This window comes from Pangasianodon hypophthalmus, chromosome 9, assembly GCF_027358585.1.
Source record: "Pangasianodon hypophthalmus isolate fPanHyp1 chromosome 9, fPanHyp1.pri, whole genome shotgun sequence".
Taxonomy (NCBI): domain Eukaryota; kingdom Metazoa; phylum Chordata; class Actinopteri; order Siluriformes; family Pangasiidae; genus Pangasianodon; species Pangasianodon hypophthalmus.
Genome location: NC_069718.1, coordinates 7,695,102 through 7,707,475, shown reverse-complemented (window position 1 = coordinate 7,707,475; position 12,374 = coordinate 7,695,102).

Sequence of the window (12,374 nt, the reverse complement as noted above, 5' to 3'; positions counted from 1 at the left end):
CAATTTTCTGTATTTTCCTTGAGAACAAAGCCTGAGATAATGATGCAACCATGAAACAGAAGTTATGCAACTCACATATGAGTCAGTGACTCACATAAATCTAATTTTTGTCCTTCTGATGCCAGTACCTATAGAATCCCCTGATTGATCTGGCCTTTAACTATGTGCAGTGACCTAGCTTTGATTTCCAAACCTAAGTCTACAAACCTTACATTGGTTTCTAGTAGTTGGAATCAACAGTGTATGTATGACTTTTGCATCACCTGTGATATACAGACATGGCAGATGTCTGTAACAAAAGTGTATTAAGTTTGTAGACTTTTAGTTTATATGCATTGGCATATGCTGCATTCAGGTCATTTGGAATAAACCATAATTTTCCACTTTCTAACTAGGAAACACAGTTCATATTGACTTCCAAGTGAGATATTTTTGACATTTCCTCTGTGGGGCTTTCTACCAGTGCCAGTTTCTCTGACTAGACCAAGAACATACTGTCTATCAAAGAACAAAGATTGGTATTTTAGTTTATGTCTCATTTTATAATAAATGACAACTGATAAACTGTAAAACTTGTATTAGGAAGAGAAATGCTAGGGTTTAATGTAAATGGTAATTAACAATATGCTAAGGCTAGTTATTGTTGGATATGAAAACATAACCAGTCCAAGATACCAAATACAACATGTGATCAGAATTGCAAACAGAAATGAAGGCAAGACTTTGCAAAGTGTGAGAGAAAACTACAATCTCTATAGTGTCTCTGAATGTTATGGGGTTTTTAATTTATCTTAGCTACAGCAGATGCTGTAACCCTTACACAGCAGTACTCTCTCTTACTCTGTGGGTTTTCTTTTACTCTGTAGCTGTAATCTGGGGAAAGAGAGAGAGAGAGATAGAGAGAGAGATGGGAAGGGCACCCTCAGAGCTTGCAGTGTGTGATTAGCATTTCTCATCTTTACAATATCATGCTGCAGAGCCCTTTGTATCGCAGACCATAATGTTATGAAATAGAATCTGTAGCTTGTATGGACTGAAATTTCTCTAAAGCAGGAATTATGCTCAACTATGTACATACCATATTAGATATGAATAAACCTAAACTAGACTAACATACGAAAGTGAGGAATATACTTAGAACTGTGGAAATTACATGTAAGAATGAAATTCAGTATTTTTTTCCCAGAGTATTATCTGAGGAAGAAACATTGAAAATGAACCATGGATATCAGAAGGTTACACATGTAACAATGGTTACACAGGATTCAGTGTGTAAAATCAATGAGCTCCATGTCTAAGTTTTACAAAGGTGTGCAAGTGACACTCCTCTGAGAAGTAGCCATTGTGTGTGTCAAATGGTATCTAATTGAAGAAGGAGTCCTTTGATCTGTATTGAAGTATGGTTATGCAATCACTTCCTTTACCCAATGGGACCAAGTGAAAGGCTATGTCTGACATTGGTTCAATTGGTTCAACTGGCAAGTTGCACAAATTCAACTGATTTGCATTGAGATGTTCCACACCCACTCTGCCCATTCTGCTCCTGCCGCAACAAATCATCAAGCTTAACTTACCTTTATTCTTCGTAAAGGGATCTGCAGCCATGTCAGTTCACTCTCTGCAGCATCGAAGGAAGCATAATGAACAGTCAACAGTATTTACATAAGAGCAAGGGTCTGTAAGTGCCTTCAGTTCCAAACAATTTGAGCACTAATCATGTCCATCATCAGGGCCTGGCATCCTGCAATGAAATACAAGGATAGTAGGAAAATTAGGATGTTGCTTAGGGCCATTAACAGCCCTGGACATGAGTCATTCTAAGATGACCTACTGTGAGCAACAGCTGTCATGTATGTAGAGGGGGAAAAAAAGTATCTTAAAATTTCCCTGGAAAAATGATTTTCTAAAAACAGTGAGAACCCTTCACTGGAGGTTTAGGGCTGTTGCTGCTGTTCAGACCCAACAACCAATGATATGGATATAATAAATACAGTCTGGGATTAGTTTTGGTTGCCATTTTGAATATGAATTTAGCATGGGTTTTCTTATTTTGTGTCCCTGCTCCATATTTGGTGAAGAGAAGGTCTGTGAGATATGAAAACATTCATTGTTAAGAACTACTTTTGGACATATACAAAATGTTAGAGACACTATAAGTGTCTTCTTGAGATTTTTTTTGACAGTGTGGAAATAATTCGTAATCATACTCTGAAAGGATTAAAGCAAAAAAAAAAAAAAAAGAAGTTGATGGTCCTATTTAGATATATCAGGAAATTTCTTATATTTTCCCTAATCATAACCAAACAGCAGTTTGCCTTAAGTGCAGTCTCCACTTCAAAACCCAATCAATTACCTCTTTATCTTTAAATACTACTTAAAGGCTAAGCATCACCCACACACATTAATAGAGCACCTGAGGCCCAGCTTCCGCTCCTTTCATGTGTCACTCTGTTAGTCGCTAAAACAGTGAGTTTTTAGTGCCAGCAAGGCCACAGAAAATTAAAAAGTCCAGTCATTCCCTCACTTCAGAAACTCAGAGAGTACGTGTTTTATTTCATTTTGCATGGCAGGCTGAATGGGAGCACTCAAGCCACAGTGGTTGGGCTTTTTTGTCTCACTGGCTCTGATTGAGGGAAACTAATTGCACTGTTTGAAAAGCACCTCTCATGCAATCCTTCAGCTATGAATGATAAAGTGTCTCTGGCCCTGGATTACAGCTGTGCATGTGCGTCATCAGCAAATGCCAATGGTCCCCAGAGCGCAATTCCTCTGTGGGAGCTGAGCTTTTGCGCCACTCACATACCCTGAGAGGTGGCCTGTTGAGCAAAGGTGAGTGGAAAGGGGGTGTGTGTGTGTCTGAATGGTTAGGGAAATTGTAATCACCAGCTATAGCTTTTAACAGTGGATAGAAACTGTTATTCATACAGAAATAGAACAATAGAACATACAACATTCATTCATTCATTCATTCATTCATCTTCAGTAAATGCTTTATCTTAGTCAGGGTGGAGGTGGATCTGGAGCTTATCCCAGGAACCCTGGGCACAAGGTAGGAATACGCCCTGGATGAAACGCCAGTCACACACTCATTAGAACACTCAGTAGCGTTTCATAATTCTGTATCGCAGTGGGGTCCAAGTATTAGTGTGGCCATGGGTTTGGCCATGACAGGGGGTAGTGGTCGAAGTAAAACCTTACTGTGGAGAGAAAAGCAATTTCTGTGCAGAATAAAAGCAAGAGCAAATGCTGAAAGGAAGACAAACAATATTACATATATATTAACTCTACAAGCATTCCATTTCCCTGGTTTAAAAAAAATGCTGTTTTGTGATACGTCCTAATGTATCTATACCAGAAACTCTTCATGTCAAACCAAGACGTTACTAGTGAGTTGAACTGCACACTTTTGATTGTCATTGCAGTGTCTAACTGTGCAGCATGCTGCAGTTTCAACCTTCAGGGAAAAAAAGCAAAGCAAACACTGCATCATAATCTGTGAACTTTCTTTAGAAGGAAAAAGCAGGTGTAATTACCAGCATTAATCAGTGAAAATCTGAGTTTATAATCTTTGGGAGATTGTTTTAATGTGCTAAATTGTATTAATAAGGCTGTTCCATTAGTAGGCTGGCTAACCAATTACCGGGTTTATTAGTGTTTTCCTGCACAGTTAGAGCCTCCAATCCATTAAACAATACTTAATTGCTTGTTTCTGATTAAAGCATGGGTTGCCAAATGGTGGACAGTGAACCAGATGTGGACCCATATTGTATTTCAGCAGCCTGAATTGTGTACTTGGAAAAAATACAGTAGCAGAGCTGATAAACGTATGAAAAAAAATTGGCTGTATTTCAGTTTTCTAAACATGACCAGTTATAGATCCTCATTTATCCAATTACATGCATTTATGTAAATTGTAATTTTAAATGTTTTTATTTATATAAAATTGTAATTTTAAATATTTAAATGTAATTTTTTTTTTAGCTAATTGCAGCTCATCAGACCAGAGACTTACTACATGGATAGAGACATTAGGTCAGATGTTTTTACAGACTTTCACAGATTTTGAATTGTACTGACCCTCTCTGGTCTGACTAGCGAACGAACAATATGACTTGTTTAAAAAAAAGTTGATGAAAACAATATTTAAAGAAGTACAGTACTGTATATGCATATTCTCTCTGGGACAAACTCTAAACACTTTTCTCATCTATTTCATGGTCCATGGTGTTAGTCAAAAGTGGTCATGTGAAGTGCCACTATGAAACATAACATAACATACATGCTCAAATTGTCTCATTTATAGCCATAAACTAATCATTAATAGTTAAGCATTAAAAGGTAACTGTTGTTGTTAGTTGCTTAGTATCTTTGTAAAGAATTTTATGTAACTGGACCTTCACAAATTTTTCTGAAGTTTTCAAATCAACATTTGCTTTCCATTGAGCCCAAACACATCTCAGTGTAGTATTATGTGGAATGGAATGGCTTGTCCTGCTGTAAGAGCATTTGAACTGAAAGGTTAGACAGAGAAGTGTCCATACAGCCCCACAAACCACTAGGATGTCCTACAGCAGAGACAGGAGAGCATGTCTGGACAAAGTGTTCTCATGAAGACAGAGTGCGCAGCAGTTCAGGTTACTAATGGACTTTTTATAAACCTATAGTTGAATTGTATTCATTTTCGGTAAGTGGGTTATACTGGTCAGGGTTGTGATGGATTCGGAGCTTATCCAAAACACAGAGACACAACTTAGAGTAGCCAATCCACCATAGTATATACTTATTTCTTTATTTAGCTGGTGATTTACTTCCATTCTGGTTTGACTGCCTGCATCACTCCAAATCAATACAAAGTTATTGTGGCACCATTATCCTATGATGAATCATTTCTATCCTGATGGGTGTGGTCTCTTCCAGGATCACTCCGCCCCCATCCGCAGGAGACAAGGGCTCTCTGAGTGGTTTGATGAGGATGAAAATAATGTCAATCATATGCTATGGCCTTCACAATTCACCAGATCTCAACTCAAATGAACACCTCTGGGAGATTTTGGACTGATGTGTCACACAGCGAATGGATGAACAGTATTCATTGCTCCAGTACAGATCCAGAGCCTTGTAGAATCTATGCCAAGATGCATTGGAGATGTTCTGGCAGCTCATGACACCTAACAAAGACTATGTTTTGCTTTAATTTGTCACCCATATGTGCATATATTATCACCCAGGGAACACACTGCATTCAGCTCCTCTAAAAAAAGTGTTACTATGGAAACAGGGAAACGGATGCAGCATCCATCCTTCGCTCTGTTGAGGCATTAATGACAGGGTGATTAAGGTGCAAAACAAGGCTATGTAAAATCTAATGACAAATAAGGATACAAATTCTACAGGAAGAGTGTGGACACAAACAATATCTCCAGCGTTACACCCAAAGGCTTAGGGATGGAATATGTCATATATCATACATACCATACAAATTTTATTGTACTTGTATGATGATGGTAAAGATATTCTCCATTAAACAACAGTTAGTTCCAGTCCACTAATCTGATTGGACAAGTGGCATTCCGAGAGTGATTATATTTAGTATAACCACATTGGGACGTTTCACTGTGAAAATGAAAGCTTGTCAGATCAAGATACAAAAAGGGAAGCCAATTTCACCAGATGCACCTTTAACGGGAATGTATAAATCAATGTGACCTGGCTACCCACCTAGCCGACGCACCAAGCCGCCACTATTGGACCATTGAGCAAGGCTCTTAACCCTCAACTGCTCAGTTGTGTCCTTTCTCAACTGTAGGATGCTTTGGATAAAAGCAGTGATGATATTGGGACCAAATGCTATTTGGTCTACATAAGATGTGGCTCTATTTACAAAAAAAAAGTTCATACTCCAAATCTCTTTATTACAAATAAATATAAATTCTTTCACTGCATGATATGCAGAGTTATGATATGGATTATACGAAGGGGTCATTTTAAATTGTTCATGTCACATTTGCAATGATGAAAAAACATGAGCAATAAAACAATACAGTAAGGACTAATTATGTCCTATTATTTATTTCAGTTATGGTTTTTACATAGCGTGGTACTTACTAACACTCACTATAAAGCAAAAAAGCAAAATAGCTTGTAACTGTGACTCCCAAACACAATATTCTACACAGATGCCAGTGTCACATAAAGCTCATATATTGAAGTATTGAAGTATTAGCTTATATATTGCTAATACTTCAAACAATTGCTTATTTGTTGCCATTGATCAACAAGCTTTTTATAGCAGTCAATGTCAACACCTTTGCTTAAATAATTAGTTGAACTTGAAAGAATTATGCTATTTCTCTCAATTAGTTGACTTCATATTTGTGCATTGCATTCTAGAAGAAGGAATTACTTCTTGTCAGCTTTGCATCTATTTTTCATTTCTTAATTCAGGAAGTGTTTAGTATCTGGGAGAGGGTCACTAATACAAAACACAGCAAGTAGCAGCAGTCAAACATCTTTAGGCAACTTCTGCATAGAAACAGTCCATATGGGACTAAAATATTCAGACGACCACTGAGTTTGGTGAAACAGTAGGTAATTTGGCCTGTAATTTTCTCAGAGGAGGATGGAGAAAAATACTGGCGTGGCTGATCCGAATGGAAATAACATGACTGAGTAGCACGTGTAAAATAGGAAATTACCCCAGGACCCCATGTACATGTAATCCTGTCCAAATAGGGCTTAAGGGTCCATTTACAGGAAGTTTATTAACAGATATGGCAGGGTCAAAACAGTCAAGGTCAGCACCAGGAAAGCTTGAGAAGGCACACAAATCCAAAACACAATCGAAATCATAATCAAGAAACAGGGCATGGTAGAGATGTTACATTTGTTACCAGCATGTTTCGAATAGGTAGACGAAATTCCATTTAAGCTCCATATTGAGGCTCGTATTGTTTTCAGAGAATCATGGGATCGATGACAAATGAGGCCTCGCTTTCTATGCAATCACATGACTGCTATGTTTTGTGTGTCAAAAGGTTTGGTTCATTGGTTGTTAGTTGGATTGGTTGAGTGCTAAGACTTTCAGATTTTGCTGAGCTGTATCACTAGTTAAACATTGTGGGTAACTAGTAACCCATTGTGTGGGTTCTTTATCTGAAGCAGCTTAATAAATGCTTGAGTTTATCGTTGCTATAATTTTTGCAAACCACAAGATGTCATTGTTTTTGATTCTCAGAGTCTTCAATACATTTCCATGCAGAATCAGGGAAAAGCCTCAAAGTTTCTCAAGCCTGCATCCACCAATCACTGGAACATGGTCACAATACAAGTAATGAGGGGTAGCATCAAAATCAAAAGTCACATGAACATGAACAAAGCTAGGGCTTACATACAATAACTATCCAAGGTAACAACGGCGCACAAGGTAAAGTTTTACAACACAATTTACAAGGCTTCACAATGTGTATGAGTCTATGTGCTTTTCTAGTGACAAACAGGAAATGACCTGAGTAAGTGAGGAAGAGGTTCAACTTTCAAGGAAGGGTGCTCTCTAGGGATCTGGAGGGGAAATGTCCGGGCTATGTGTTACAGTATTGTAGGAAAATAATCAACTTCAGGATGGGAACAGTAACACAGCTTCGTAACACAGTTGGTCTGCATTGCACCACCCCATCGTCAGTTATTTTCCTAAAACATCACACTCCATCTTGTTAAATGCCTTACATTATCTCTGATGATGACTGAGCGTGAAAGTCATCTTCATGTGCAGGTCATGCAGATGCATTATGCGTGCATTTAGCAGTTTTCTCTCTTAAAGCTGCATGCTTTGCACTGCTCTTACATCTTGCATAGACCTAAAACTGAAAATGGAGAAGCACAATGTGCCATTTTACCTTCAGCAGATATGACTTGTGTGCATCCTGTAAACAAAGCGCCGGCTCTCAGACGCATTCAATAACCTCACCTTTTCATTGCATCGCTGCCAGCGGTTGCCGGGATACCATTTCCAATGGCAACAGCAGAAGTAGAACACTAAGGGCAGTGGAGGGAGAAAAGGAGGACACCGCCAACCGGAAGCCCATATAAGAGCGTGGAAGCACTTTAGAGTTATGCAGAACTGGAGGTTGTGTTTCTTAACTTTAGCCATTCAGCACACACATTACATGTGCAATACACTAAATTATACATTATGCAACAGCGAAATTAGACTAAATTACATTTAGTTACTATGACCTTTTGTAACCTTTCGTTACCGTTTTACTGCTCGATGACTAACCGACATCCCAAAAAGTAGAAATGGTAATAGCGCTCATCTTACGTCATTTACTCCTCATTTTCAGTTCTGCTGTAACCTATTATTTGTTTGTTGCTTGTTTAATGTCAGAGCTAACATATTTCAAAGGTGCACATTTCAACCCCACAGGAACCCCATTAAACAGTATGTTTTCATGATTATTATTAATATGTATTTCCGTTGCAGTTCTGATGCAGGCCTCTCCTGAAAACAAACCATTTTTTTCTCCATATTTTATCCTGACTGGTGTGAGTATTTTCTGAGTTGCTTTGAGTCATTGCTCTCCCCATTCCCGTTTCATCAGGGCTCAGCGGGGCATCGTTCCACTCATTATACCTACTGTGCCAGAATGACAAACTTCAATGATTTTTTAAATGCATTCTCATAAAAAATGCACAGTGTTGAATTAACATTTATGCTGGTTACATAAGGGAATTATCACACTTATGCTTTTTTTTCCTGACCAAAGCCTGAGTGCACCAAAAGTTTGATAGGTTTGTAAAAGTGTGAAAGCTAGGAAACTGATCTGTGGTCCGCTCTGTCAGATGGATCAGGTGAACTCAGGTGTACAAATGCTATCAGCTCCCAGGACTGGGCATTGAGTCAAGTGTTTGTTTGAGCCTGTCACTGAGAGAATGCTAAAATGACCAAATTAAAACATTGCAAACATTGCAAAAATAGTGTGCAAGCCCAGGGTTCCATTTTTTACACCAAATTGGGCTGGTTTTATAAGAATAAGGATGCAGGTGGGAAAAGCAAGTCCGTGAGTGTGTTTTGTTTTTTTTTTTTTTTTTGAATAAGTTTAAAAGAAGTCTGCAATCACCACGACTTTGTTTAAAAGCATGTAATCAGAAATAAATTGAGTCAATTTCCACAAACACTTGCTTTTGCAAACAAAGGGACAGTATCTACAATGCACAGAATCATTTCTGCTGTAAAATATACTCCAAAGACTGGGAAAAGGAAAAGAGGATTATGGAGCGGATAATGGCTATACCAGGCGATGATAAATAGGCGAATTGGAGATACTGGAAAGAAATGCGTGCACACTACAGTGACCTGGTTTCCCATGCTAAGACTGAGGAAAAGAACAAAATGTGTCTCCCTTTCCCTATACCTGAACTTTTGGGATAGTTTAAACCTGCTAGTTTTAGTGCAGTTTTTGACATATACTTGGGCTGGAAATTTTGCTGAAACCTAGCAACCCTGTACACATCTGAAATGGTGTATAGAACTGCATAATGGATGTACAGCTCAAAAGATCCAAAAACTTCAGATCCTGATTTATATTCCCCAAATGAGCCCAGAATCACTCCCGGGTGAAGGATATCATGCTTGTTTTGCAGAGATCTGTGTGTATGTGTGTGTGTGTGTGCGCACTCATGAAATCTCTGCACCAAGCTGAGCTTCATGTTTGTGGATTAATGACTACATACTGCCCCCACCTGGTCAGAGCACACCACAGCAGTGAATGCAACCTTCAGAGCTGGATTTTTCTTTCTACCAGACCGGATACTGAAGTAACTTCTAAGGGTTATATTTGACATGACTGACCTTAGCTGATTCAGTGTTCCCAGGAAGCTGACTGACTCACAATCCACGAAACGCTCTATGGTTCCATCGATAATTCATTTTTAATTTAGCGACTTATAATCAGAATTCTGTCACAGAAGTGTTAAAGAAATAGCTAGTGCTTGTTTTCAGATGTGGTACACACTAGTCATGTAATGTTGCCATTTCACAGCTCCAGGCTACCTGGTCTGATCCTGAGCTTGGGTTCCTGGGAGCTCAGGATCAGTAATGGGGTTATTGTGGAGTTTTTCATTATCTCTGTGTTCATGTGGGTTTCCTCCAGGATCTCTGGTTACCTCCAAAGAGTACTGATACTCTAAATTGCCCCAAGTGTGAATGAGTGTGTTAATGTGTGTGTGCATGGAGCTCGGTGATGACTAGCATCCCATCCTAGGTGTATTCCTGCAACCTTGTTTACTGAAGATGAACAAATGAAAGAATTGTCATGGTAAGCTTTAGTTTAAAGATAACTTTTTAGAATTATAGATTTATTTGTTTACATGCTCACACTCATTTTTTCTGTCTCTTTATCTGTTTTATACTGCTGTCCTTTCTGTCCCTCCTTTTCTAGCTTTAGTTATTCCACTTGACTTTGTTCAGTCAGACTGCATAATACTATTTGACTGATGATGATGATGATGATGATGTAGAATGTTAAGGTCACAGTAATCAGAATACAATATGATTTCCATCATTTTCATTCTCGTTAAACCATTCAGCGAGTCCTTGTTCCCTGTGGGTGGGGGCGGGGTCAGCCTGAAAAGAACCACACCCACCAGATTAGAAAACTATATAAATAAATAAATGCCCCCACACCATGACAGAGCCACTAGGTTTTCCTTTGTCAGTGTGTCCAGCTGGGGAAACGATTCAAGATCCCAAGTAGAACCATTTTAGAAAAGCCTGAAAACTACACAAAGAACCAGTAAGGAGCTTTTTTGTTTTGTGTACTCACTGTCTTTATTGTGCTGCATAATCAAAAAAATGTGTGTGAGAAAGCACATTTATGATTTGAATACACACCAGAGAGTGTGTGTCATACTTCAACAAACAGAACAATAACCAAACTTTCTCGTTTATTTGTTGTCTTTCATGTTGTTATAATCTGTCTCTCGGGGACAAGTTAAAATTTCTGGAGGCTTGTCGATTTTCCCATTAAACAAAGGAGGCATGAGAAAGATAAATTGCCTTCAGACTCTCTCACAGTGAGTCATAATGATAGTTAATATTCATATAATTGTGGCTGAGAAGGTAGTGCCAGACTGAGAGTGCAGGAAGGTCAGGGTGTAAGAAAGGGTCCAGGTCCCCCTTCCTCACCATTATGACTCCAGAAAAGAAAGCTGTGAATGTCACGGTGGAAATATGCAGGTCCCTGAAGAGAAGGGATGAATCACTGTGAGTCAGTATGAATCATTTCAATCAGTCATCTAAAGTCGGCCTTGTTCACAGTGGGAATGCAGGGCAAATTACTTTATGCTTTATACTTTGTCTGAGTTTTCTCCATCTTCTGGGTAGAAGGGAGGGAGGCGCACATAACCAATTAGCCACTGTGAGATGTAAACCTACATGCCTATGGTAGTAAGGTGGCAGCTAGGAGGATGGATTTCAGTTTTCAACCCCCCGAAATATTTTCCGGTTCCAAATTGGATAATTAACATAACACACATATAGCACAGCTTGTTATATATACATTTAATGAACATCATAATCGCATCAACGTTTTTAACCTAACATGTTTTGTGCAGCTATTGCGCTGTAATGACATTCACAAAAGGTCAACAGAGTCATCATATTTATGATTCCATATATTACCTGCTCCAAACCTCAAATGAACACGCCCCTTAATTTGTGTAATCACATTTTATTGGCTACCATGGTGAGAAAGAAGGATTCACCATTCAGGTGCTTTTTGCAGCAAAGGGGGACTGAATCTGGAATAGGATTTTCAACAAGCACATATAGGTGTAATGGTCAGGAGTCCACAAACTTTTGGCTATATAGTGCATCTATGTTGGTTGATCTAAAGTAAATACTACTATAAACTCATTTAAAGTAATGAAGTGCTACTGCTGATGGTGTAAGTGAGCATGTCGACATGGCATTCCGAGTAGGAAGTGGAGTGTGCGCTTTCTTTGAATTTTCTTAATCTGGTTTTACACTGTGAGATTCCAGTGGTCTTTAATGATTATTACTTGTCACACTGTACAAGAAGATCCTATTAGGAATTCTGTAACAGACTGTGTGATAAGATGTGCTGTTCATATCAGTTTAAACGATGGAGATAGCTACTAGTTCTGCCATACTGGGTGCACAGCGACGCAACACAGGTTTGTATCTCTTCAACTGAAAATCATAAAAAAGTTTCACATTGTCATAATTGCAAATAAACTCTATGAACAGAGCATTCACATACTAATTAGCTAGCTACACAATGTGGAAGCTGTAATTCATCATGTCCTATTTGTCCTGTCATGACATGTGTGCTGAGACATTATGGAGACATTCTGTC